This window comes from Sitophilus oryzae, unplaced genomic scaffold (genome assembly GCF_002938485.1).
Source record: "Sitophilus oryzae breed Bouriz unplaced genomic scaffold, Soryzae_2.0 scaffold_1693_pilon_pilon, whole genome shotgun sequence".
Lineage (NCBI taxonomy): Eukaryota > Metazoa > Arthropoda > Insecta > Coleoptera > Curculionidae > Sitophilus > Sitophilus oryzae.
This window is the reverse complement of record NW_022146383.1, coordinates 2,219,314-2,246,234: the sequence shown is the minus strand read 5'-3', so window position 1 is coordinate 2,246,234 and position 26,921 is coordinate 2,219,314. Positions and strand designations below refer to the sequence as shown.

Below are 26,921 nucleotides of genomic sequence, written 5' to 3'. Positions count from 1 at the left end.
AATTTTGATTTTTTTTTTGAGAAAAAAACTCATAATCGTGTTTCTGTGGTACCCTTAAAAATATTTGCACTTATTTAAGACTCACCCTGTATAACAATAAATTATTACTAGTACTGCATATTAAAATTTTATTAAAATTAAGTTACGTTTGAAAATGACATTGACAACGTTGGTGTGTCGGTTTTTGACTGGTGTTCGATTGTTACCTATTCAGTTTTAATTGAAAAACCGATTCAATTTTTTTCAAATTACTCAAAATCGGCTTGTCCAAATTTGTTCAAATTTGGCACGTGTCTTTACCAAACGTACCTAGACCTTAATAAATACATTTACGACTTCGCTATGAAATCAATACTGAAGCCAATATCTGGACAGTTCAAAATTTGCAAGGGATTTTCTAGGTTTCCAACGACGCGACACGACGATGATTAACCCGGTAGATATTACTCATTCGAGATAATTCAGTAACCAAGAAAAAGTTGACGGATCATTTTTATTTATAGAAAAATTAAGACCAGACAGACTGACTCCTATATAAATAATTTAACATAAATATCTGTAGTATTTTATGTTAATGTATGAACTTACCAGTAGTATTAGTTGTTTCAAAGGACTTTAAAGGACCTTAAAGGACCCAAGATTTGACAGCCTTCTACTCGCCAGTATCTCCACTACAAAAATTTTAATTTCAAAGAACACAACCCGCACTTCACCGTTTAAAAAACTTTACCACAATCACCACACTTCATAGTTCACTTTTGAAGATACTATTGATTAACCAAACTAATAGTTTTTAGTCAAAAATTAATTAAATTGTCCACGATCAATCAATATTGCAGGCGCTGGCTAGTCTGTGTCTGGTGTTCCCCATAATTATATCTAATCTTGTCGCTATCTTATCTTCTAAAATTGATTTTAACTAACAAATAACAATATATGATTATTACATGTATTGTAGTATTTCATTATATTAAAAATATTTTTGCCACATTTTTTTTATTTAAATACTTCTAGATTTGTATTTAGTGATATGCCATGCTTATTTAGAATGTCTTGACCATGAAGACATTCTAGTAAATAACACAACACTGGAAATAGTAGAAGAATATCTATATTTGGGACAACTAATACACAGCTCGGGATCTCTACTACCAGAAATCAACAGAAAAATTAAGTTAGCATGGAGTACTTATGGAAGAAACTCGATCATATTCAAATCCAGAATGCCACTTTATCTAAAGAAGAAAACCTTCGACCAATGTATACTACCAGTCATGACCTATGCATGCCAAACCTGGATACTTAAAACGGACATCATAAGGAAACTGCAGGCCACACAACGCTCAATGGAACGAAATATGCTGGGAATAACCAAGATAGACCGTAAAGGAATAGAGTGGATACGACAAAAGTCCCAGGTAATAAATGTCATCCACAGAGTCAAATCCCTCAAGTGGCAATGGGCAGGATACCTGGCAGGAAGGACGGACAATAGTTGGACCATAAAAATTACAGCATGGTACCGACGTGCAATTAAGAGACCTAGAAAAAGACCGAACCTGAGATGGGACCATGATATTAGGAAATTAGCAGGGATAACTTGGATCCGTATAGCCAACCATAGACAAAAATGGGCCCAAATACAAAGAAAGTGTCTAAATATGTGAGAGAGGCTACACTTGGGCTACACCATAATTGGAAATGGTTGAATAAGCCGAAAATGATGATGATGAATTCTTATTTGTCTCGGTATCAATAATTTATATTAACAAACCTCATAACTATCAACCACGGTTGTTTAGTTACAAGTAAGTAGTCCTGAAGTCCTCAGCTATTTTTTATACGAGGGAAAACAAGTTGTTAAGGTGCATCTTTTCTCAGTAGTTTTTTTTTATTTATCTCAATAGCATTTTATTGGAGATATTCGCGTTTGAAGAAGACCGTGACAATTATTAACAATGTTAACATCCATTACTTACAATAATAATTACAACACATACATTACAACACATTTATAAAATAGTGGTTATTGCTTTTCTACAGGGTGCAAAAAAATCAAGATTTTTAAAAAAATCGATTTTTTTTAATTTTAACCAGGTTTCTTTTCATTTTAATCGATTTTTTTTTTATTTTAATCCATTTTTTATTTAAAGTTCCATTTCTAAATGGCTAAATCTTCATAACTCTGCCCGATATCCATAATATAGTAACATTTCTACTGCGCGTGTCGTTTTTCCACATCGGTCACCGATATATTTTATTCTGTAACCTCTGCCGATGTTCCTATTTCCGCAAAAAAGCCCGCTTAGGTGAAACGGATTTTTTTTTGGAAATAATTTCAAAGTGCAAAGTACTTATTACAGAACAAAATGTCGGCAGAAATTTGGAATGGAACAAACCAAAACAAAACCTTTGGTACGACCTGATACCGGAGATGAAGAACTAACGTCTGTAAAACCGTCTCAGATACTGGCTTTTGTCAAAGCCTTGAAACTCATAGAATTCTCCCGAGAATTCTCCTGTATATGAGAGCCGGACCCTTTATACAGGGTGGTCCGAACTGTAATCCGAAAACTTCGGCAGCAAATTCTGCAGGTAAAAATAAGTAAAAATGTTCGTACAGATGTATGTCCAAAAATGCTTAGTTTCGGAGATACAGGGTGTAGAAGTTTCATTTTTATTTCGATTTTTTCCAAATAATTTCTGCAGTAACGTCAATATTTGGATTAAAATTGGTGTCTGGGAGTTTTTCGACATGAGAAATTTGATTTTGATGTCAATATGACTCCTACTAGTAGAGGGCGCCACCTACATATTTTTGAACTGGTTTGAAGAGTAATAACTTTTCGTCCGTACCTGTATAAAACTACTGAGTAAAAAAATATACATTCACGACGCTTTTTATGTAAAAAAGGTCTCTTGGTAAAAATCGCTACGAGTAATGATTTTCGAGATATTTGGAATCGAAATTATCAATACCTGTCATCACTGATATAAACATGTTGACTAAATAGTTATTAGACTGAGATCATAAATTTGAAATGTTTTTGTATCAAAAGTTCAACAACAATTGTTTTATCATCATTTTTTTTTGCAGAAAAAATATGATTAATTTCAAAAAAATAAAAAATTCCCAAATTTATTATTTCTGTGAAATAACTATCTACTCAACGTATTTATTAACATTGAAAATGTTTCTGTTATCCTATATATGGGAGCCCAAATCGAATTAAAATGCTACATTTGCCACACCATGACGTCATATATACAAGGGTATAGGAAATCTCGGCGCAGCGGCGGCAGTCGTCCAGCGCGCGCAAAAACCATTACATCGCAAATTGTTTATTGATATATCTTTATTAGTTTAAAAGCAAAAAATATGGGGTTTGCTTTGTTACCTTGTCAAGACATAAGCGAAACTTATAAATTGTTTCTTTTTTTCATTTAGGCCTTCGTTTTTCGTTAAATGAAAGTTATATTTAAAAAAGTCCATTTTTAAACCAAATTTTTTCATGATTGAAATGAGTTATTCATGTTTAAAGTTTTTTTCGGTCATAAGCGCTAATGGAAATGTTTTTTTGTAAATAATTATAAAAAATTACTCCCTACGAAGACTTTATTTTGTACTGGATCAAAAAATAAGTATTTGTTTTCTCTATACGGTGGTATTAATATATCGATTTTTGATGACAGTGTCCTTTTTCCCGGTCTAATTTTGTTCTACTTTTAGAATAAGGGTCCCCATATCACGTACTTGTACTTCCTTCCCTGAAAAATTCAGCTTGTGAGACCGAAGTGGGATACATATATAAAATCTCAAAGGGTTTTTTTGTTACATCCATCCCGCCGAAACAGCCTCACCAATCTTGATGATTCTTTTTTTAAATGAAAGGTATATATGTCTAGGTTTGTTATGAAGTATTATTATATCGTTTAATGGGTATTTCATTATGTAAAACGAATAAATATTAAAACATACCTGAAAAACACCTACACAAAATACCTCCAGAAATCAATTATTTGTCATTGTCAGTGGTGTGTCAGTTAGATTATAAAGATTATATATCAAGTTTTTAGATATTTTAAGGGTCAGTTCATACCACCAGCTTTAGATACATCAATATTAGCACAAAGATTCGTTTAAAGGACATTAGTGATTAGTGAATTAGTTATGCAAAGCGATTTTAGAAAATTCATCCTCTTAGAGTGAAAATTATGTCGAACGATTTGTTGTATGAAAATCATTTACTATCTGGTCTAGCAGAATGAAATTCTACAGAAAGAAGAATAAGAAGAGATTTTTGAAATTCATCAACTAAATAGGTTTGCCTTTAACAGTTAAAAAATTATATCGTAAAGTGTAACTTTCCGTAAGAATTCTTTATCTATCATCGATCATGATCTGTCATCATGTTAACCTGATGTTTTGTATGTTAATTTCTTTTTTTGCTTGTTTGTTTTACGGATAGGTGCGGTCGCATAATTATTATTGATTATTGATAATGTTTTTTTAGTGTTAACATTACTACTTTTTCAGTGAATGTTTAAATCTCTTGTTTTTTGTTAAGTTTCTGGAATACAATTCGAACCACCCTGTATACTGTTTTTATTAAATAACTCTGAAACTCAATACTTCAACGCTCCAAGCCGGCATCGAAAAAATACAGAACCAGTGTTTGATGTGGGGTATCGAATAGCATTGAATCGGATAGGCTTGACCCTTTGGGATATCGATATTGTAGGCGTTTTATCACGCAGTAAATGGACCCTGTTTGATGCTATCTAGTTCGTTTTTTATTATTATGGGGTGCGAAGGGTGTTAAAAACTATTTATCACAGAAAATGGGGTTATTTTACTGAAAATTTATTTAAAACTCAATTTATTATGTATTTTTTTATCAGGTTTACAGTTTCATTTAAGTGGAATTGTAACTATAACCAGAAAAAAAGAAGAAATATGATTTTCTAAAGAAATCTAAAGGCTTTAAGGCGTGTGGGTGGTCTTTTGATATCTCCAGGCTTTTATTTACTGCTTCTTTTTATTTCGGTTTTGTCCTAGATGGCTTGAAAGAGCTCACTCGACTAGCAAGCTGTGAAATTAAATGAAATCGAGATGGGATTTCAGATTAATGCGTATTTTATTTATTGAAAATAACGAAAAATGCATGAGTTTTGATTTCAAGTAATAAAATATTTTATCTTTGAACGAATTAATCATTTGTAATGGTGATGATAAAGCAAAGCAAGAATTTACATATAGACATACAAACTGGATAAAATTTTCTCACATTTATATCAGCATGAGAAAAAAAATATGGCGATATTATTATATAAATTTGAGGGGTAGTTTCATCTCGTTGGAATTTGACTTTCGAAAAATCCGTTTGCCAAAAATACGCTTTTTACGTCAAGCAGTTTAAGCAGAATCGTGGTTAATCAATTACCTAACTTTTTGGAACACCCTGTATGATTTTTTAAAAAATTTCAAAAAATGTAAAAAAAACAAAATAAATTATCCGTGTCCAAGCGTTTTATCTAAATACTAGCCGTTTTTTAAATAAAAAATATTGTAATATTTGAGGGGCGTTTCACCCTCTTGGAATTTGAGATTCGAGAAACCCCTCCTTATCGAACCTCTACACCCCACAGTCAATCTGTTTGCCAAAAATCAGCTTTAAACGTCAAGCAGTTTAAGCAGAATCGTGATTACTCAATGGTCATATTTTATGAAACACCCTGTATATATTTTTAAAAATCTTAAAATATGTAAAACAACAAAATAAAATATACGTGTTTAAGAGTTTTTCCGAAAAACTCACCGGTTTTTAAATAAAAAATATTCTAATATTTGAGGGGTGGTTTCACCCCCTTAGAATTTGAGTTTCGAAAAATTCCTTCTTATCGAACCTCTACACCTTAAATTCAATCCGTTTTCCAAAAATCAGCTTTTTACGTCATGCGCTTTAAGCAGGATCGTGATTAGTCAATGACCAGATTTTTCAAAACACCCTGTATACATTTTTAAAAAGTCTTAAAATATGTAAAAAAAACAAAATAAAATATACATGTTTAAGCGTTTTTTCGGAAACTTGACCGTTTTTTAAATAAAAAATATTGAATATTTGAAGGGTCCCCTTGGAACTGGAATTTCGAAAAATCCCTTCTTATCGAACCTCTACACCCTAGATCAACCTGTATGCCAAAATTGAGCTTCTTACGTTGAGTGGTTTGAGCAGGATCGTTATTAATCAGTGAGTCAGTCACTTAAGGATTTTATATATTAGTATAGATGTAAGGAGCACTTAAAATAAGGAACAGAAAATTTGTATAAAATTAAATATATTTTTTTTTGTTTCTACCGAAAATGATGGAAAATAATAAGAGAGAGAAAAAGTCTGGATATTTTGCCATTAAAACAGAAATCTGAAATAAAATTATTCATTAAAACAAGTTTATATTTAAATGCTCTAAAAAGAACAAAATATTGTCGCGGGATTAATCTGTGTAGATGGACAAGAATACAAACATGTAACTTGATATTAATAAAACTAGTTCACAGTCTCTTCCATCAAGCGGCGTGTGACATCAGAAGTGGGATAGACCAAAAACACCACAAAACTTTTAAACAATGTCACAATATGCCATGTTGAGTGTGAATCCATAAGTGCTGGAGAATGAGATAAAACTATAAAGCAACAAGTCTTAACAGTGTTAGTACTACAGTAAAATTTGGAAATTGGGCTATTACGTAAACATTTTTTGGAAAAAATGGCACACCTTCTACTTTAAATGGAAAAAGCCAAGCTATTACGATGCGCAAGACGTAAACTACAAATCATATTTGCTAAAAGAGGTCTTTTCAGTGGCCATGTTGATGTAAAAACTAAAGCAGTGAGAAAGTAAACTTTTTGAAAATACATTTGAATAAGATAAATCACAGATATCAATTAAGTTACAAATATAACATTTTTGGTTGGTTGCCTTGTTATTGATAAGTTATACCCCAAGCAGCATTTGGACGTCGGGACAACGTTGTGTCACGCGACCAAACGTCGGGGCGCAACGTCGGCACAACCTCGTGCCAACCCTAGTCTGCACTAGTTTGGAGAATAATTTTTGGGTCAAAACGACGTTGGATACCGACGTTGGCTAGAAGCCTAATTTAGTACAAACTGCAACTTTGTTTAAAATCCTAATTTACAGAAATACAAAACTAATATGGCGTCTAAGTCGCGTTTTATCCTAAATTGGGATAATTATAGTAAAAATATTATTTTTATGATTTAGTTAGAGACATATGTCAGATGACAGTGAAGGAAAACAAAACAAAAAGTATTTAAGTGTGGAGGATTTTGAAGATCATAATTATTGAAACACTTTAACCGACTCTGTAACTCGTTACCCAAGGCAAAAAAGTTAAACGCAAACAACTTTATTGATAAATGTATTGTTTCTACTTTGAAAAATACTAATGGGCTTTAAAATTAAAGAAGTTTTAAAAATTTTCTTGAATTTTTTTTTTAGTAAAATGAGAATAATTTATCCGCAGTCGAAAAAATTGTTTCCGCGTGTTTTTTCGGGTCAAATATTTCAAGTTAATGTATTCAAAAAGCAGGAATTGCTATTTTAGGAACGAAACATTTTCTTATTTAACAACATGGCAGCTTTCATTTTGTTGTTTTGGAGATTAAGATGGAGTAGTTCGAGTAGTCGCATACTGGACTAATAAAGTCGCAGTTCGGCCGTAACAGGTAGTATACTAGTCGCAAGATTGCCTAATTTAGTCATCCTAGAGTCTAGCTTGTGCCGCTCTCTAAAATCTAAATAAACGAGGGAGTGGATAAACTATCGGTAATATATGTCGATGTATTTTTAAATTTAGTTTTATATGTACCTTTCTTATGTCCCATTTTAATTAAGTTTTTTTTATAAAAACAAAAACAGCACTGAACTGTCTGACTGAACGGAACAATGAAGTGAAAATTTAAGATTTAAGGTTATGGTTCAATACACTTGCAAAAAGGTAGTGACTCGACGTCCTGCCAACGTAAGAATAAGGAAATCTAAACAACGTTGGAAGTAGTAAAACAGACGACGTTTGCATAACGTTGGAATAGGTCCTGAAACTGACGTCGGAAAACTCTATATTGTCCAACGTTGTAACTACGTTGTCCAAATCACCTAAAGATCACTTAAGCAAAAAAGGTTACAAGACAATGTTTATTCGACGTCGCAGAAGCTTCTACTTTGCTGTAGTACTAGTCCAACGTCGGCACAACGTTATAAAAACGTTTAAATTTATTTTAATACCAAAGGTAGGGAGCTAACTATTTTTTGTAACTAATCCATCGTTGTGTTTAGTAAACATGTGGTCGCAAGTCGTGAAAATGCTACTTGGGACTTCTCACCTAAATTCATCAATGACATCATCACCATTTCCAGCTTTCAGCTAATTGGAAATGGTTGAATAACCATTTCTTACTCTCTTTGTAGTTGGGCCCATTGTTGTCTATAAGTTATAGATATCTGCTAATTTCCTAATATCATTGGTCCCATCTCAGATTTGGTCTTCTTCTAGGTCTCTCTAGGATAGTTTGTCTATTTTTTTTTTTTTTTTTTTTTGCGATAAGGAGGGAAAAGAATCTTCCATAAGACACCCATAACTGGGTAGTGCCGGATTCCTACCGGCTAAAAACCCTCCTCGTTCAAGTAAGCACACCACGCCGGAACCGCTTACGCATTCTTCGACGTGGGGGCTGCCTACGCCATGTGGCGTTGTTCCTCTTCTTTTTTACTTAGTATATTATTTATACATTTATTTACTGTTTCCCATAATAATTCACCTCCCTCAAGGCTTCTCATTAAGTTCGTTTCAGTGAAATCCAGTCCACTCTCCTTCTTAAAATGATCTCTCTCATCCTTCCATCTTGGACAGGAGAACACATGTTCAACGTCGTCTATTTGACCACAAAATAAACATGATTCAGAGCTTGCCCGCCGCATCTTATAGAGGTATTTTCGGAAGCACCCGTGTCCAGACAGCATTTGTGTCAGGTGGTATCCCACTTCACCATATGGTCTGTCAATCTATTTTTCGATGTTGGGTATAAGTCTCCAGGTCCATCTTCCGTACTTTCCTTTATCCCACTGATCCTGCCACTTCTCCATCATAGTTTTCCTGGCTATTTGTTTGAGCTCTCCCTTGTATCTATCCACTCGTTCATGAGCTAATATGTGGATAAGAGGAATGCCCGCAATGACACCAACTGCCTTCAGTAGATACAGTTCTGTAAGCGCTACAAACTCTAATACATAATTTGCGCTGCAGAGCTGTTATCTTTCGCTTTGTTTTTATTTTGTCCATTGCCTTACACCATACCAGAGCTGCGTATAACAATTGTGAATGTATTACGCTTACAAGAATTCTACGCTTTGATGACCTAGGGCCCCCTATGTTCAACATTAATTTTGATAATGCAGCAAGAGTTTTTTCCGCTTTAGTAATTGTTTGGGTAACATGTTCACAGAATGTTGTTTAATTATCTAACCAGACTCCGAGGTATTTTACAGCATTCTTAGGTACGATCAAAGTTCCCTCAACATCGAAAAGAATTGGTGCCAGTTTTCGTTTGGTGGATAGAATTACCGCCTCAGTCTTTTGTGGTGCTAGCTGTAAATCCTTTTGTGCCATCCATTTAGAAATTCTTAAGAGGCCGGTGTTAGCTTTATTCATAAGTATTTCTTCATTATCAGCAATCACTACCATTGCTACATCATCCGCGAATCCAATAAGAGTAATACCCTCTGGCATATCCAACTTTAATATGGGATTGTACAAAATGTTCCACAATGTGGAACCAAGAATAGATCCCTGCGGAACTCCGGAATTTATTCTTACCAATTTCGTTCTCTCTTCAGTTTCCACCAAGATTTTTCTCTCGGACAGATAAGAACTTATTATATTTATTAGGCTATTTTTAATGCCACTCTCCATCAATGCTTCCAAGATTAGCTGCCATGACGCGCTATTAAAAGCATTCCTAACATCCAGTGTTATCAGTGCACACAACCTGCGGTTTCGATGACTAAATGCTGCTGCTTTTTTAGTAATATTAATAGCCTGGATCACTGCATCTACCGTTTGGCATCCTTTTCTAAATCCGAATTGTCTGGCGCACAGTCCACCAGTTGTCTCTACTTCGCTGTTTAATCTTCCCAGTATTAGGTGTTCAAATATCTTCCCTTCAACGTCCAGGAGGCTGAGGGGCCTGTATGCAGTTGGTTCGCCTATATTTTTATTTTGTTTTAGGATTAATAATAACTTTGCAACTTTTTACGGTCGGGAGTCGGAAAGCAGTTTGACCGGGCAAGTTGATTATACACTGACAACACATAGTCTGGCTTCACCTTGGCCATCTGTTTAATAACTTCTGGAGGAATACCAGCAGGCCCTAGTGCTTAATTATTCTTTAACCTATCACAAGCCATTAGTAGTTCATCCTTTGTAAAACATTCAAACTTATCTATATCACAGCACTTAAATATCACAGATTTGTGGTTAGGGGAACAGATATTATAGATATCTGCTAATTTCCTAATATCATTGGTCCCATCTCAGATTTGGTCTTCTTCTAGGTCTCTCTAGGATAGTTTGTCTATAAACTAAATAAAGTTTTTTTAAACAAGATGAAAATATAATTTCAGTGTTTTCGGAACCTAAATGAAAATTAATTTAAGAATATATCGATACAAGGTTTAAGAACTTTAAATTTCCTAGTATATTATATTCTTCTACTATTTCTACTAAATTCATCAATATATAATTATAATAATCATTTCAAACATTCTCTCAATTTAAATTCAACCAACTTCTCCCATAATTGGGTGCTTTGTTTTCTTCATTGCTACCGAGTCCTTTGCTTTACGGCCGTATCGAAGCCCGCTTGATTTATTCTAATTGGCGAATGGGTATGCAGAAAGGGAGAAACGGCACGATGCAGTTCGTTATCGAATTTTTTCGTCGATACCGTATCGATTCGGCAAGGCCAACGTCTCCACAGCTCCTTATTTGTAAACCTTAGTAGGCAGAATCGTTGGAATATACGATCCAATTAGGGTGGAACAAAATGGTAAGAGGGTTTCTTCTTTTTTTGTTCAGGTGAATAATGTATTGTATGTTAAGTCTTAAGTCTCTATCTACCACTCTGTAAATTCATCTACTGAAAATAACGTATATCTATGTTTCCTAATTATTCTATCAACTAATGAAGGAGCAACTATTACACTCAGTTACATTCCTGATGTAATAAAAAAGGGAACTTAGTGTTGTATTTTGTTGTTGTAACAAGCAAAAGTTCCAACCCAAATGAAAAACAAAACATCTTATAATAAATAATCCTTTATCAGCTTTGCGGGATTACCCATCAGTTATAGATATACACAGTAATTACATTTTCTTATTTTTGTTAAAAAAAACTAATTCCTAAAAACTTAGATGACACAGAACATTTCAAAAACGTTTAAACTTGAGTATAAAAAAACATTATAAATGTTGTATTCAATGTGCTTCTTACCAGAACAATTGATAATATAGGTGGAACCAAACAACAAGCCTCTAAATGAGCTAGCTCTAATTTAACATATTCTCTGACAAAATACAAAATGGGAAACGTGACAGAAATTTATGGGATCAAATCAATCTTCCTAAAAAGATCCAACAGGATAAGAAAAACTAATACCACAGAGCTCGGATTTTAATAAAATTGTTCAGCCCTTTATAAGAGATAAGGTTTGTCAGACTGAAAAGATTAATGACGTAAAGATAGAATATTTTTTGATAATTATTTTTTCCTTTATTAATTTGAAGTTTTTGAATAAGGAAGGAAGTAGACATTGTGAATCCTCATTTTTGACAATTCTGTTTGATGTTTCAATAGCCACATTTAAATTTGATTTGAAATTTTGCGGATATGTTGTGCTTAAACACCTTAAAAAATAGAATAGAATAGAGTGCCACCCACATAATTCAATCCCTAAAGTGGCAATGGGCAAGGCACCTGGAAAGAAGGATGAACTACAGATCAACCAATTAAAAATTACAGCATGGTCCAAACCTAAGATGGGACCATGAATTTAGGAAATTAGCAGGGGTAGCTTGGAGCCCTATAGCCAACAATAGACAACAAAAGAGATTATCTAATTATCTAAATATGTAAGCGAAGCTACACCATAATTGGAAATAGTTGAGTAAAGGTTGATTTTCACTATACATTCCGTTTCCATTCCATATCCATTTCATATCCGTTCCTTATTTTTTATTGTATTGACGCTATACGTAAACTTCCATTTCATATCAGTTCCATACTTTTTATTGTACCGGGTGGCCAACTAAGAATGGACGCCGGCTGTATCTCAGAAACTGCTTATCGTATAATTTTAGGAAAAAAATTCTAATAAGAAAATCGACCAAGAGAAATCGCTGGAAATTATTTTCAAGTTCGAAAAATGTCCGCTAGGGGGCGTTTCTCTGATAACCAATCAGAAAACAAGGTTTTTCTCAAAAATATGCAGGTGAACAGGTGTTTTAAATATTACTATTGTAATCATCGAGAAATTTGTAATTTTTTTGATATAGAGTGTTTTACACTAACTCATAAAATAAAGTGGTGGGGGGAGGTTAAACTCTGGCTTTTATTAAAATAAGGATAACTCTGGTTTAGGTTAACCGATTTAAACAAACTAGGGCTCGTTTAAAAGAGCTTTTCTTCCTTAATGATGTTCAGTATAAATTTTGTTTCCATAATTTTTTTCGTGGTAGCTAGAGGGCGCTGTTTGACATCATAACAGATATCGCGCTTTTGCATTAAAAATTTAAATAGGAGGCTATATTTCTCTTTGCACAGTTAAGAGAAATTGTGTTAATAAAAATAAACTATTTTTTATTGATTCTGGTAGAGTTTTTTATTCTCTTTAATTTTTACCTCTTGGAGTTTTTCGCTATAACGCACGGTTTTCGAGTTATTAACTTTTTTTCCCAAAAAGTACCAAAATTCAAGATGGCGGCTGATTTTTTTTGACGACGCACACACCCGACAAATGGGGACTTTTAGTATGTTAATAAGGGTTACTTATAATGCTAACTATTTTCAATGGTCGCACCTTTGTAAAAATTTTTGCAAATTCAAAATTATTTGCACTGGCCTATCAGTCTGTCCGCCAAAAAAATGTATGAAAGGAAAGGATATGGAACGGAAGGGAAACGGAACGGATAGTGTGCCTTGTCCTATTCATTTACATGATATACTATTTTATGGAAACGGAAGGGAGTTGATATGGAAGGTATAGTGAAAATCAACCTTAAGCTGGAAAAGGTCACAATACAATCACTAAAACCTATTGGGTATTTTTTTCCTTGAGATCAGTCTTATTAAATTGTATCAAAAATTATTCAAATAGAATGAGAAATATCTTCACGCAACGATAAATTCGTTATGTCTAATAGTTTATGCCTACAGGGGATCATTCCAATAAGGCCCGTGGGCCGTCTCGCTGTACAAATAGGATTTAATAGCTGTCGTAAAGACAGTTAATGCAATACGATGTTAAGTCTAGCAGTTCTATCGTTATAAATTTTTTGTCATACGCTCCCAAAAACAGCTATTTTACGGACTCATTTCAGTCCGTAAAATGTTTCTTTTTCGGCCTAGGCCGTAAAGGTCGTCATGGCAACCTTTATGGACTAAAATGTCTAAATTCGTTATTTGGTTGTTTTATTTTGTCATTCGAAATTTGTCACAAAATCACATAAAATTATACATATATTTATAATTAAATTATTAAATACTAACAATATCAAAAGCTAAGTTATTTGTTTAAAGTAAGTACCTAGGTACCTATTTAAAAGAGGCTTTTAAATTAAAATATTCTTAAATTACAGTCACAAACATTCAAACCATCGTCAATTTGGTCGAAATATTCCATGCTGAGAGCAGTGTTAAGTGTTAAAGAAGATATTTATATTGACAAATTTCCAAAACTTATTGCTTTTTTGAAGAGGAATTCGGTTGGTTACGAGCCTAAAAAGTCTAAGGTTTTGTCCATAAAAGAGATCGGTGATTTTTTGGCCACGGCTAGTGATGAAACTTATTTACTTACTAAGGTAAGTTTGCGATAATGATTTTTAAAATATATAGATGGTTTCTTATTCCATTGTATTTGATTTTTAAATTATTAAATACTAACAATATCAAAAGCTAAGTTATTTGGAAAAATAAAAATGAAATGAACAATTTTGTGCATTTTGAAAACTTGCATCTGCAATCGAAACGACTCCTCCATTGGCAGGTAAATTTACTTTCTGATGAGGTGGAGTAAATGCGAACGATGATGTACTTGGTAATACATCCGTGGAAGTGGTCGCGATTTTCTTTTCCCCCATTAGCAGTTTGCAAACTTTCTTCTTTTTCTCAATAGATTCTTCTATGTAACCTTCGGCCACTGTGGACGACCTAAATAATTATTGTTGTTTAGAACAAGATCGGAAAATATTAAAATTTTTACCTCCAACCTCCTAGGCGTTTCAGCGATGTAAAATCCACATCTGCATCTGCAGCAAGAGTAGCAGAACTACGTCGGAAACAATGACCTGTATATTCGTTTGGGTTCGACAACTTTAAAAATGCTGCTACAATCGATGGCATCTTCCCAAATGAATGAATGCCGACTCGTTGCACGGTGCATTTTCCTTTACGATAAGAGATGAAGACATAATCATGTGGTACATTTTTTGGCCTAAGACAAGCATATTTTCTATACAACTCAACTGGATTGACAACGTTCCCTTCGTTCACCACCGGAAACACTCTTTTGATATTAGTTTTTGTATCCGCAAGGGTAACTAAAAGGCAGCTGTTGTCTTTTTCTATGATGTCTTGCACTCGTAGAGAGTACAATTATTCTTCTCTTCTACATGCTCCACAAAGGCCAATGACAAGAGCTACCTAAAAATCAAATACAATGGAATAAGAAACCATCTATATATTTTAAAAATCATTATCGCAAACTTACCTTAGTAAGTAAATAAGTTTCATCACTAGCCGTGGGCAAAAAATCACCGATCTCTTTTATGGACAAAACCTTAGACTTTTTAGGCTCGTAACCAACCGAATTCCTCTTCAAAAAAGCAATAAGTTTTGGAAATTTGTCAATATAAATATCTTCTTAACACTTAACACTGCTCTCAGCATGGAATATTTCGACCAAATTGACGATGGTTTGAATGTTTGTGACTGTAATTTAAGAATATTTTAATTTAAAAGCCTCTTTTTAAATAGGTACCTAGGTACTTACTTTTCGTGGAAATAATTTAGCAATACATCTTCATTTACAACGAATACGCCATTTTTGTCTTTCCATTCATTAAAACATCATATTCTTTCTGGTAAATGGCATTGAGACTTCACAGGAAGTAAATCCAACACGATTTCTTTGGCCTTATTAGCAATATGTTCGGGATTTTGGAACATTTTAAAATTGTTGATGAATTTGTGTGATTTTGTGACAAATTTCGAATGACATGTCAAAATGCGATGAAATAAACAAACTCGTTACTAAGATATGAATTTATAAGCCAACTTTTTCAAACATTATAATTTCAAATATGGAAAATTTGCAAATATGCGTTCTAAAAAACTGTAAAAAGCGTATGACAAAAAATAGTGTATGTAACACGTACCTAAATTATGTTTTTTAGGACTCATCTACTATTTCGGACTCGGCTAACGCCTCGTCCGCAAACAGTAATGATTCGTCCTAAAAAACATCATTTTAGGTACTAGTTACATAAATAGCTATTACGAGGTTGATGTTGATTACCCTAATAGAACTATCGAACATGCTTGAATTGCCGTCTGCAGTGAATTAAACACTAGTACTAAAAAGTATAATGTACTTTTTCTATAAACATTGTAAATTTAACATAAGGAGGAACCCAAAAATCACTGACTACTGGATTATTGTGGAATTTACCCTGGAATCTACTAAGAAGTAGAATTTAGGAAGTGGTATACGCAGGGCCGTATCTAGACCAAATTTTCGGGGGTTTGGCTTGGAGGAGGGGGGGTACAAAAGCTGCTAGGAAAAAGCATAATAAAAAAAAAAATCGCTTTGGGCTACACTCAAATCTTAATTGAAAATAAAATTTTAAAAAAGTAACAGGTAAAAATTATTAATATTAAAGGATAAACTGATCTTTTCACTGAAAAAACGGTTGACTACCTCTTCGATATCGATATTTATTTCTCTATGTACGCTTAATAGAGCAAGTCCTGTCAATCGCTCCTGACCTGTAGAGTTACGTAGGAAGTCCTTCTCGCCTAATCTAATATAATCGTCTTATGCCACAACCGCACATGCGGCATTTAGCGAACTCCGAGCGCTCGTCAACTACCGAACGCTCGTGATCGACTTCTTCGCCTTTCCATCCACACATGCGGGCTCTGATAGCAACAACATAGAGACAAGCGCTCGTTCTCGTCGCCGATCGAGTCGCCGAACTCCGACTTCCTCATCCACACACATAGGAAATCGGCGAAGCCCTCGATCGGAGATCGCCGAATACCACATGTGCGGTTGCGGCATTAGGGTTGAAAAAGACCTTTCTGGTGTAGCTGTTGACACTGGTAGAGTTGCTAGGATTATTAATAAAATGTATATATTTGGAAATATACACTGGTTACACTCCGATTATCGTTTCGATTGCGTTTTTAGCTCGGTCGACTGCAGGTAGCTGCTTCCATTTTTGCCGCCACAAGTCTAGTTCTGCCGCTAAAGTGTCATAGTCCAAGAATTCTTTGTCTAATAACAGAACAATAACAACATTCAAAATCTTGTCCTTGTCAAAGTTTTGCTGTTTTAAACACTTGAATGTTGAAAGTCGAAAATCGAAAATGACATTTGCTTTCACAGTGGAAAAAATGAGGTTAGGATGTATAATTTATATTCATCAATGACTAAAGAATACATATATAAGGATAAATAGCACCCGAGACTAAACTGTGACCATTCTTCCAAACAGTGCCGTAGCACCTATTTTACTTAGCATTGCCGCTTGAAGGGATATTTATATTTTTGATATTATATGTTTTCACTACGCTTATGGTGTATCGGGTGGTATCATACTAATTAATTACGATAAAAACGTATTAAAATGTTGACAAAAGGTACATAACTAGTATCGACGTGTAGTACATATCAAGTACATATAATATCAGAAAAAGAATTATCGAATTCAATAAAAAAACGCTAAAAAGGTGTAGGGGACTGTTTATTTCCCTATAAAACGTAACTTCTGGCTCTTTCTTATCATTGCGCCTTTTACACTTGAAAGCTGAACAAATTACCATTGTAATAAAGTTTATACAAAGTTCACTACACACAATCAACTATTAAAAAATCGCTTAAAATTGTCGCTGATGACCAGCTGATGATGTTATGTCTAAAAAGTTGGCGTCTAAGGTCAGAAATTCTGCTGCAGCCCATATATGGGCGTTACATGTCCTTGTATTCTTTAGTCATTGATATTCATCCATCTTCTTCTTCTTCTTTTTTGTTTCGTTCTTACTTGCTTACTTAATGATCCTTACTTTTTAAAAATGTTCGGCCATAATTTCGGGGGGGGTTTGAACCCCCAAAACACCCCCCCAGATACGGCCCTGGGTATACGGTATAGGAAATATTCCGTCAACTGGACTGGATTAAAAACAGATGGAGAATAATGAATCCTTCCCGGACAGAAACGGTACATTGTGAGACAGGAAATTGTAGAGAGAAACAAGCCCTATAACGTAGGATACAACATTTTAATGAACAGTGCTTTCCATAAAATCAATAAAATTAAAAATATACGAAATAATATACATGTATTGATTTCTTTCGAAAATCGACAAGTATGAAACTATGAACCCTTCCCGGACACAAACGGTACATTGTGAAACAGGAAATTGTAGAGAGAAACCAGCCCTTATAACATAGGATACAACATTTTAATGAACAGTGCTTTCCACAGAATCAATAAAATGAAAAATATACGAAATAATAAACACGTACTGATTTCTTTTGAAAATCGACAACTATGAAACTATGAACCCTTGCCGGATACAAACGGTACATTGTGAAACAGTATAAAATTGTAGAGAGAAACAAGCCCTATAACATAGGATACAACATTTTAATAAACAGTGCTTTTCATAAAATCAATAAAATAAAAAATATACGAAATAATATACATGTACTGAAAATCGACAACTATGAAACTATGTCTATAAAAACTATGAAACTACCCCGACACAAACGGTACATTGTGAGACAGGAAATTGTAGAGTGAAACAAGCCGTATAACATAGGATACAACATTTTAATGAACAGTGCTTTCCATAAAATCAAGATATCAAGAACTAAATATAAAATATCCAGATTTCAAGAACTAAAATCTAAAATTAAGCATAGCTAGTTAACACAAAAAAAATCTAAAAGTTTTTTCTTTCTCAAACCCTTTAAAGTCCAAATTCGATTTTCACAACCCATCTACCTGCTCAGTCGCTTTTTCTCAGTAAGCCCGCATCCCCAGATCACTGTTTTTATCTCCTTTTTATTACCTCCGTGCCCTTGTACCTGTTAAAATCGATTTGTAAAGGGGCCCCGGTAAATCAGGTGTCAAAATTTGAATTTTAATAGGTCCCTACCTGTCCCTAAAAGGTCCTTAAGCCACCGCTTCAATTGGTTATGCACGTTCCCAACGTTTTTTGTGTGAAAGGTATAGTTTTAGAGAGCTATTGTAGGTATTTTTAGAGACTGCCGTGTATTGAAATACAATGCGATCAACAATGGTTGCCACCTTAAAATTTTGATGTATTTTAGAGTTTAATTTATTTTGTTCTACTGGGTCGATTTTGATGTTTTTTTTTTAAATAATTTGTACCTAAATTATTTGAGATTCTAGTATCTCTTTCTAAATTAAAAATGAAAGTTCCCGTCTGTCAATTATAGAGTGGTATATAACAAAATGTTGATAATTTGGTGAAAGTTCGAAACACCCTGTGGAATATGTTAAGGCAACAACGAATTTAAAAATAATTTTATCATCTAGGTACATCCTTTCTCGATAGTTTGTTTTTTGGGTCATGCCAATATAGCTTTATTTTTGTTGGCGATATTCGTTTTTGAAGAAGACACCTACATACATACATACATACTGCCATTACTCGCTGACGAGTATTCGACACGCATTAGAAGATGGTCACGCAAGGCGTTTTCTTTCCTGAGTTTTTCTGTGACTGAAAAGTCCGATACGTGATGTTATCTCTCTACCGCACTCCGGACATTCAAAAATCTCAATGCTTTGTTGCCTCTTCACTTTTTGGTTGTCGCTGTGAACTGAGTTTTCAATTCTTTCTATTGAGAGCTGCTTCTTCCCATTCATTCTGCATGTCCTGCATGTAATCTCCTTTAAGTTTTCCTGTAAAATAAATAAATAAATAAATAAATAAATGCCTTTATTGTCAAAAAATTTTTCAATTTGTAGACAAAGGTAAACTAACAAACAAAGTAAAAAAAACAAGGTACACAAACAAACAAACAAAAGATAATACAAAACATTATACAAATAATATTGTCAGTCTTATTGTTAAAATAAACATTTATAAACGTTTACAATGTCAAAAGAACAAAAAATAAAATAATATTCAAAAATATTTAGCTAGTTTATAGTAAAATATCAATGACCTCTAAATAAATTCATTTCGATGTCATTAGTAAATATAGCAATAGCAACCATTAGACCAGTGTTTACAAGATCAAATTCGATTTTCAAAATATAATTCATTACGGCGTAGAAAGCCTTGTCTAGTAAATAAGAGTTCAATGCTTTGCGAAATGAAAAAAATGATGTTATGGATTTGATTTCAAATGGCAGGTGATTGTGCATTTTTTTCGAGTTGTATAATATTGAACTTTTAACTAACTCTGAGCGTGGGGTAGGTAGATAAAGATCTTGCTCCGCGTTCCTGAGTGGATAAGTGTGAGATGGCCTTTCTTGAGAAGCTGATACATGTTTACGTATTAGGCAAACGGATTCAAATATAAATAAGGAAGGAAGAGTCAATATTTTTAATTCTCTAAAAAAGCCCCGGCAATGAGTTCTGCTGTTTAGTCCCAGTGAATATCGAACAGCTCTCTTCTGGAGCTTGAAAATGCGGTCAAATTGAGCCGCACAACACGTACCCCAGAATGGAAGGGCATACCTGAGGTGCGACTCAAAAAGTGCATAATAAACAGTTCTAGCCACTGACAAGTTAAGCTCCTTAGAAACAGACCTTAATGCAAAACAGGCAGAGCTCAATTTTTTCGACAAAGCTTCGATATGTATGTCCCATTTCAGAGAATTGTCCACAACAAGCCCTAAGAATTTTACGGATTTTACGACGTCAATGGTGGTGTTGTCAAGTACAAAAGGCTGCAACGAGTTTTTATACGACAAAGCCTTAGTTTTAGAAATGTTGAGACTCAGGAGGTTCGAATCGCACCAAGATTTAATGGTGATTAAGTCATTTGATATAATCCTATGAAGTGCCGCGATGTCCTTGTTGCTCCAAGTGAAGCTAGTGTCGTCCGCAAAAAGACATATTTTGCCACTGATGTTTATGTTAGCAATGTCGTTAATAAAAAGAAGAAACAAAATAGGGCCTAGTACTGAGCCTTGTGGTACTCCACATTCTATTGGCTTGCTAGAAGACAACGTGGTATCCACCCTCACAAGTTGACTTCTGTTGCTCAGATACGACTTAAACCATTCGAGAGATGATCCCCTGAACCCATAGTGCTGCAGTTTATTAATTAGGATCTTATGATTTACACAATCGAACGCCTTAGAAAAATCACAGAAAATTGTTGCTGTAGAATGATGGTTGTTTAGGCTGGAGTAAATTTTATTAAGGAGGGAAAACATAGCGTCATTTGTGGACTTTTGCTTAGAAATCCAAATTGATATTCACTAAATATTTTGTACTTAAACAGAAAAGATACCAGCCTTCTTTTAACTAACCTTTCTATGATCTTATATAGCGTTGGAATATCATTGTACCTTTTGAGTTATCCACTCGGCCTCCTCTTACCGTCTATATATTATATTGTTTAATGCGTTTATGTGTCGGCGGTACGGTACCCAGGTTTCGCTTTCATATAATATGGTGGGGATTATTATTGATCGATGCACTGCAAGTTTCGCTTTTGTGCTCAAGTCGTGATTCTAGAAAACCCGTATTGAAGAAGACACACACAATTTTTATATTAAAACCATGTCTTTGCATTTTTATCTGTATCAATACACAATTTTTTTTACATCCTGTATTTTAAAAATAAAAATCATATCAAAGAATTCTTATTCCATACTGAGAGAATAAGGCTGCGCATATATCTATAATAAATTATACAGTCGCGTTAATATTTTCACATCGTACGTCACATCGTCGCTCCGTTGTTCTTCTTTCATCAATCGCCGTGTGTCTCGGTATTGTTTCAGGAAGTAGTACTGCAGCGTGCGCGTTCGGTACTTCTTCCATTTCTCATTCGCTCGGTTTTTTTTTTGTTGTAATGCCGTCGACAATCACAACAATGGTCCGTTTGTTAAGCGGACCGTGTACTGACCGCAGTCATCCATCTATCCATCCATCGCAGTACCACCGGTTCAGCCGCTATTGGTACCATAGCCGAGAGAGGCTTGAGTCGTTCCTGACGGGTAAAGCGATCTATATGTGCTAACGGTTCTAGTTAAATGGACGTGTTTTACAATAAAGTACTATATACAGGGAAAGCTGGAAATGCACTGTATCAGAACGAGATTCTTAGAAGAAAATACTGTATAAAAATACTGTAGTTAAATGTCCTGTGAGAGATACTAGAAATTATCTCTCATTTATGTTATGGGTTGTATTAGATTATCTAATCGTGATATAATTTTTCTGAACACAAAACCACGCGACTATAATAATATTCATACCGTTTTAGTTAAAATATTATATAACTGTCGTGTACCCGCGACTTCGTTCGCGACGAATGAATCATTTGTAATGGTGATGATAAAGCAAAGCAAGAATTTCCATTAACATACAAACTGGATAAAATTTTCTCACGTTTATGTCAGCATAAGAAAAAACAATATGGCAATATTGTAAATGTAAATGGCGTACGTTACGGATGGAGTCTTCCAGATTCTTCAGTTCCGCTTTCAGTTGGTTCTCGTTTGGAAAACAGAACGGTTCTGGTCCAGTTAGTGGAGTGTTCGCTCCTTTCCTAGCTAGATCATTTGCTTTTTTATTGCCTTCTATCCCTTGGTGAGCAGGCACCCAGAGTAGGAGGACTTTATTTTCTTTGCCTAATTTGTTGAGCTTCTCTAGGCATTCTTTGACCAACATCGAATTGATGGTTACTGAGTTGATCGCGTTAAGTGCTGCTTGACTATCGGATAGGATGGCAATTTCCTGTTTTCGATAGTTCCTATCTAAGATAAATTGTACGCATCTTTCGATAGCGCAAATTTCAGCCTGAAGGATACTGGGGTAGGTGCCCATTGGTTCGGAGTATTCAGTTTTCGGCCCAAATACTCCTATCCCTGTCCCTGCTTTGGTTTTGGAGGCATCAGTATACCACGTAATGGTATGGTCTTTTATATGCTGAGTAAGCGTTTCTTTCTTCCAATCCTTTTTATTACTCAATACTACAGTGAGGTGTTTCTCAAAGTTGTAAATTATTGGTATGTCATCCACTGGGAGTTGGAGAAGTGGAATTTTCTTTTTGAGGGTGTTCCAAGCCCCTGACCTGAATATTCTCCCAGTACTGTTTCCGTCAGTAACCATTCTAATCATTGTCGCATTGGCATAACTACCGACGACAATGTGCAGTGGTGTTAGGTCTAGAATGACCTCCATTGCTGCTGTTGGACATGTTCTCATGGCACCTGTGATGCAGATACATGCCAGTCTCTGTACTTTGCACAGGTTTTGCCTTGCTGTACGTTGCCCTAGTTTTGTATACCAAGCAACTGCTCCATAAGTAATCATGGGTCTTACTATCATGGTATACATCCAGCGCAAAATGTTAGGGGCGCAGCCCCACCTATTTCCCGCCAGTCTTCTGCATATCATGAGAGCCTTTGCGGCTTTGCTGGTAATGTTCTTAATATGTAATAAGGATTATATATATATATATATTAGTATAATAATAACCCTCGTAATAACCTCAAGGCTCCCGAGTGACTGATGAAACAGGATCCCAACCTTAGGATTAAAGAAATTTTTCTACACGAACAATATTTATTCCTAGAATCTACGAGTATTTATACGATTATATTAATCATATTATATCAATTATATTAATATTTCTGTTACTCAACAGATACGAGACTTCAATAAATGAAGTAACCAAGAAATAAACACATAATATACATAAATGATGTCATGCTTACTTTATAGCGTGGGACGCATTAAGAATACAAATAAATCAAAGATTACTTTATTACACTCATCCCAGCTTTAGATAAGTAATATACGTTGAAAAATAAATAAACCTTGCAGACGAATCTTGAGTCCGTCTTGAAATATTGAGAGGCCTGCTTATTTTGGTTTCTTTGCTGTACTCGACAATATGTTTTGATTTTGAAATTAATTGATGAAGGAATCTTGCAGAATATAGATATTTCTTTAGTGTTTTTTTATTTTTTTTTATTTTTTAACCATCTACTAATTTCGCTTTTAATGATAAGAGCAACAATAACTTTTGAAATTTATTTTAATCTTATTAAGAGTCTATTACGCTGTACTTTCACGTGGCTCTCAGGGGTCGAGTAAAGCGGGTGTGTGGCCGAAGGAGATATACAGGGTGTCTCAGCTTGTGGTGTTAAAGCTTCCTTTTCGAGATACAGGGTGCCATTAGAATACCAATTATAATATTAATTACCAATTAGAATTTATTTTTTTTCGCAAGAAGTAAGCAAGATAGACAAACAAATCAGGAGACAAAAAAATAATATTTTTAATTACTAAATCCAAAAATAATATTAAACTTCTAAAAAAGCAGTGGCGTGCCTATTTTTTCCTTTAAAATAATTTAACAGTTATGCCCCACCGACGCCCCTGGCCATTAAACTTAAATCTAATTACATCAAATTAAGTCCCATAGTAAGTATTATAAACGGGTCAAGTTATATCCACATCGATTAAATAGTTTTCCAAATATCTTAATTTTTTTTTCTTTTTTAAGTAACTTTAACACCCTGTATCTCAAAAAGGAAGCTTTAAATCTTAAAAGTTGATATGAACTTTTTGTTTTATTTTTGCAAGTTCTATCGTCTATTAAATTTTCCCGATTATAATCTGAGACACACTGTATATTATACTAGCGTATACCCACGACCTTGTTTTGTCGAATTAATCATTTGTAATGGTGACACTCTGTATAATTTTTTAAAACATTTCAAAATATGTAAAGAACGAAATAAATTATGCGTGTCCATGCGTTTTCCCCAAAAGACTAACCGTTTTTTAAATAACAAATATTGTAATATTTGAGGGGCGTTTTCACCCTCTTGGAATTTGAGATTCGAGAAACCCCTCCTTATCGAACCTCTACACCCCACGTCAATCCGTTTGCCAAAAATCAGCTTTAAATGTCAAGAAGTTTAAGCAGAATCGTGATTACTCAATGGTCATATTTTATGAAACACCCTGTGTAAATTTTTAAAAAAATTAATATATATTAATTAAATATTTGAAGGGTGGTTTCACCCCTTTAGAATTCGAGTTTCGAAAAATCCCTTTTTATCGAACCTCGACACCCTAAAGTCAATCCGTTTTCCAAAAATCCGCTTTTTACGTCAAGCGCTTTAAGCAGGATCGTGATTAATCAATGACCAGATTTTTCGAAACAACCTCTATACATTTTTAAAAAATCTTAAAATATGTAAAAAATCAAAATAAAATATACGTGTATAAGCGTTTTTTCGGAAACTTGACCGTTTTTTAAATAAAAAATATTGTAATATTTGATGGGTTGTTTCACCCTCTTGGAACTGGAATTTCGAAAAATCTCTTTATATCGAACCTCTACAAACTAGAATCAACCTGTATGCAAAATTGAGCTTCTTATGTTGAGTAGTTTGAGCAGGATCGTGATTAATCAGTATAACGTGAGTTTATTTTCCCAATAATATTTCTTTTAACATAGGTTTTAAAACGACACATATTAAGAGTTTGTGCCTGCTAAGTATTTCTGCGTCTCAAGCATGTCACGCCATATCTGATTTTTATGGGCGTCCTGCGCTCCGATTTAGGGGTAAAAGTATTCCTAGAAAAGCGTTCAAAATCGAACGATGATTGGTCGAAACAATTCTGTTTCGAAAAAGAAAGTCTGAGAATATTACCTAATGCAGAAAAATACACATATTCCGACGCACAGTATAGTTTTGAGTGCGGTCGCGTGAATAGTGTGTCAGTTAAAGTAAAGTTAATTAGTTAGTGCAGTGATATAAGCAGAAAGCAGGGTGAGTACATCTCACTAAGTGTCGTAGTTTATTAATTAATTAGATCATGAATATTTTGATAAATATATTGATACGTTTAGATAGATATCATTTGCGTAAACATATTCACATATTATTAAATATTACATTAAATAACTGCGCCGTATACATGCTAGGTCAAAATATAGAATATGAAAGTTAGATAGGGTTAGCTATTAAGTAATGCGGCGGTATACCGATGCGGCAGCTACGTGAGCTTTGTTTAGATAGGCTATTGAATCTCTTTACTCTGTAGAGTCGGTGCTGTCTAGTCAGGAGGAGCGCAAGGATAGGCCCGTTAATGTTGCTTGGCAGGATCTGGGATCCCGTAATGTCATAGTAGCAGGGACGCGAATCCTCGTAATGTCGCAACGTCGCACACGGCAGGGATCTGGGATTCCGTACGCCGTGTGTCAACGGACATTATTATTATGTCTGGGACGGTACCTCCGGGTCTTCAGCGGCGGGAACAGGCCCCCAGGGTCCTCGAATCTCGGGATCGATATGTTGTGTTTATTCTGTTGCCCGTACGGCTGATTAGTCTGGAGTCCGCGCCATCAGGGGGGTGCGTGGGCGGAAGGCCAAGCAGTGCATTTGCATAGATATGTTTGTAAATCTTGTATTGAGAGAGACAGAGATAAATTAGTCCATCTAGTAAGATAAATAGAAACTAAATAATAGGTAGTTAGGGCAAAAACAATATCGGCATATAGCAGTTAAGTAGGTCGGAATTATGAACTGGACACTTATCCTTACTTTTAATTGTGACAGGTATTAAAGTACGCCTCCGCTCAGGGTCAATGCTTCAGGGATTATTTGGTGAGTCTGTGATTTATTATATATTTGTTTTCCTGACAATATAATACTTTAAAACATTTTAATTATCCTGTCACGAGTTATGATTTTGTTAGTTGTTTAAATTGTTTATTATTTTATAAAGAAAGTAAACAAAAAAAAAATCTTACATCAGTGAGTCAGTCACTTAAGGATTTTATATATTAGTATAGATTTCAGAAATCTGCTGAAGGCTTAGCCCGATCCTGTCGTGAAGCCACACCCAAAATTATAACAAATTCCCGCTACAAAACCATATAAATTATATATCATTGTAATCACAAAACTTCAATCTAGTGAAATGGATTGTTAAGAAAAAAATTAAGTTATTTTCCTGTATGTTTTTAATGAATGGAATTACACACATAGTGTACATCTATATAATTTAGACGTTAGTCATGCCATTTAGAACCGAAACATTAAAACAAATATTTGAGAACTAATTTAGTTTCAAGGCGAGATCTTAGCTGTAATAGTTTAT

General features: G+C 34.4%; 2 protein-coding genes across 3 annotated transcripts in view; one reads left to right on the top strand and one right to left on the bottom strand.

Annotated features, from left to right (window-relative positions):
- LOC115881027 (serine protease persephone-like) overlaps nucleotides 1–843 on the bottom strand; it is a 73,362-nt gene extending 72,519 nt beyond the window's left edge. Inside the window, exon 1 of the mRNA XM_030898384.1 lies at nucleotides 589–843. The gene's annotated coding sequence lies outside the window, so the exon portion shown is untranslated. The remainder of the gene's footprint in view (nucleotides 1–588) is intronic.
- Nucleotides 1–26,921, top strand: part of LOC115881025 (integrin alpha-PS1-like) — a 222,629-nt gene that overhangs the window by 30,918 nt on the left and 164,790 nt on the right. The gene's annotated exons all lie outside the window — the stretch shown is intronic.